Source organism: Gossypium arboreum, chromosome 6 (assembly GCF_025698485.1).
Source record: "Gossypium arboreum isolate Shixiya-1 chromosome 6, ASM2569848v2, whole genome shotgun sequence".
Taxonomy (NCBI): domain Eukaryota; kingdom Viridiplantae; phylum Streptophyta; class Magnoliopsida; order Malvales; family Malvaceae; genus Gossypium; species Gossypium arboreum.
In genome coordinates this window covers 57,360,941-57,364,035 of record NC_069075.1, presented here as the reverse complement: position 1 = coordinate 57,364,035, position 3,095 = coordinate 57,360,941, and the positions used below count along the sequence as shown (strand labels likewise).

The following is a 3,095-nucleotide window of genomic DNA, read 5'->3' as shown; positions in this document are numbered from 1 at the left end:
CAGTTTATGACTAGAAGAAACCCGTCAGGACCTTTTCTTTTTAATAGTGAAATAGATAGCACAGCTCCTAGAAATCGAAGAGAAATAAGGCGAAGCCTACAATACATAGAGGAAGAGCACGAGGAAGACACCAATAACTCCGAGGAGATGGCTAAAAATCGAAATAATCCGCTGCCTTCTGTGGTTGTCGCAAACCCAGTAAATCAGAATCCTGCTCCTTGTACTATGTATGATTATGCTAAACCTACTTTAACAGGAACTGAATCGAGTATAGTTATACTTGCAATTGCTGCAAATAATTTTGAACCGAAACCTAACATGATTCAAATGATACAACAGTTTGTTCAGTTTGATGGTTTGCAGGACGAGGACCCAAACACTCATTTAGCAAATTTTCTAGAATTTTGTGACACCTTTAAGATCAATGGCGTTTCTGACGATACCATTCACCTTCTGTTGTTTCCCTTTTCATTAAGGAATACGGCCAAACAATGGTTGAACTCGTTACCACGAGGGTCAATCACTACGTAGGAGCAAATGACTGAAAAATTTTTACTCAAATATTTTTCACTGGCTAAAATGGATAAATTGAGGAATGACATCTCTTCTTTTGTGCAAACGAATTTAGAAACACTTTATGATGCATGGGAGAGATACAAGGATCTATTGAGAAGGTGTCCTCACCATGGGTTACCTCTTTGGCTACAAGTTCAAACTTTCCACAACGGTTTGAATCCCTCGACTAGACAAATGATTGGTGTAGCTGTTGGTGGAACTATCAATAATAAGACACCTGAAGAGGCTTATGAGTTCATAAAAGAGATGTCACTGAATAATTATCAGTGGCAAGTCATGAGGACAAAGCTGACAAAAGCAGTCGGTGTTTTTAACGTCGATTTGGTTGCTACGCTTTCCAATCAGGTAGAACTTTTGAATAGAAAAATTGTTGGTTTACTTGGTTCTACACAGGTTCATCCAGTAATATAGTGCGATGCAAGTGGATGTGGAACAAGCAATTCAGAATATCCACCCTACGGCCCTAACATGGAGAACGAGCAAATGAATTATATGGATAATAATCCTCGACCTCAAAATAATCCTTATAGTAACACTTACAATGCAGGTTGGAAGAACCACCCAAATTTCTCATAGGGAGGCCAAGGGAATCAAAGACCACCACCCCCTCTAGGTTTCCAACAACAACCTTACCAGCAAGAGAAAAAAGCCGAACCTTGAGGAGATGATGACAAAGTTTATTTCAGTAGAGAAGACCCATTTTCAGAACACCTGCACTTAAAAATCAACAAGCATCAATTCAAGGGCTTGAGAATCAAATAGGACAGGTGGCTAAGATGATTTCAGAAAGACCACTAGGGAGTCTACCTAGTAACATGGAACCCAATCCAAAAGAGCATGTGAAAGCAGTTACATTAAGGAGTGGGAAAGTGTTAGATGAATCTGAAAAGAAGCTGTCACCAGAAGCTGACGAAAAAGAAGATGAGGAGGTAAAACCCAAAAACAATGAAAAACTAGTGTTGAAAGAATATAAACCACCAACTCCGTACCCAGTAAAGTTGAAGAAAGACCACATGGATGCACAATTTGATAAATTTCTTGAACTTTTTAAACAGTTAAATATTAAGTTACCTTTTTTTGAAGCTATCTCGTAGATGCCTACATATGCAAAAATTTTGAAGGGGCTTCTAACAAATAAAAAGAAGTTTGAAGAATTGTCTACAGTGAAACTAAACGAGCCATACTCCAGAATAAACTGCCAACCAAACTAAAATATCCAATAAGTTTTACTATTCCCTGCTTAATTGGTAATTTAAATGTTGAGAAGGCACTAGCTGATTTAGGCGCTAGCATTAATCTTATGCCTTACAAAATGTTCAAGCAACTTGGCCTTGGGGAACCAAAACCTATTAGGATGAGTATTCAACTAGCTGACAGATCTGTTAAATATCCTAGGGGTATTATTAAGGATGTACTCATAAAAGTAGATAAATTCATATTCCTTGTTGATTTTTTTGTGCTTGACATGGATGAGGATGTTGAGGTGCCTTTAATTTTAGGTTGCCCATTTTTAGCCACTGCTAGGGGTGTTATTGATTAGGGTAACAGTAAACTTATGCTTAGCGTAGATGACGAAGAGATTATTTTTAAAATTTATGATGCCATGAGATTTTCTAAGAAACAAGATGACTCACATTATTTTATTGATTCTATTGATCATGCTACTCAAGATTCTTTACAAGAAATCATACATAAGTACACGTTGGAACTATGTCTTGCCCAAGGAGAGGAGGTAATTGATGACGATTCTATGATAGGTAAGGTAAAAGCTGAACTAAATTCTAATGAGCCTTCACTGAGACAGCAGAGCTATGAGGGTATTGAGGTAAATAATGAATTAAAATTAAAACCCTCTGTTGAATAACCTCCTAAATTGGAATTAAAGCAGCTATCAAATCACTTACAATTTCTTGGAAATAATTCCCCATTACCAGTGATTATTGCTTCAGATTTATAGCCAACCGAAAAGGACAAGTTACTTCAAGTGTTGAAGGAGCACAAAAGAGCCATAGCTTGGAAGATTTCTGACATAAGAGGGATCAGCCCATCTTTTTGCACACATAAAATTTTAATGAAAGATGAATATAAATCTTGTGTGCAACCTCAAAGGCGACTAAATCCTAACATAAAAGAAGTTGTAAAAGCTGAGGTAATTTAACTCCTAGATGCTGGAATTATTTATCCTATTTCTGACAGTTCTTGGGTGAGCCCTGTGCAGGTTGTTCCTAAGAAAGGAGGCATGACTGTTGTGGCCAATGAGAACGAATTAATTCCAACACGAACAGTCATAGGATGGAGAGTTTGCATTGATTATAGGAAATTGAACGATGCCACAAGAAAAGATCACTTTCCCTTACCGTTCATTGATCAGATGTTGGAAAGATTATTTAGGTATATGTATTATTGCTTCCTAGATGGACTCTCTGGTTATTTCCAGATCCTAATAGCTCCTAAGGACTAAGAGAAAATGACATTTACATGTCCATATGGTACGTTTGCTTATCGATGAATGCCTTTTG

The 3,095-nt window shown here is 37.3% G+C and overlaps 1 non-coding gene across 1 annotated transcript; it reads right to left on the bottom strand.

Moving 5' to 3' along the window:
- Positions 1 to 585: 585 nt before the first annotated feature.
- On the bottom strand, positions 586 to 692 carry LOC128294637 (small nucleolar RNA R71). Its single transcript, XR_008284945.1, has one exon. It is a non-coding gene; the product is annotated as a small nucleolar RNA R71 (small nucleolar RNA).
- Between the last annotated feature and the right edge of the window lie 2,403 nt (positions 693 to 3,095).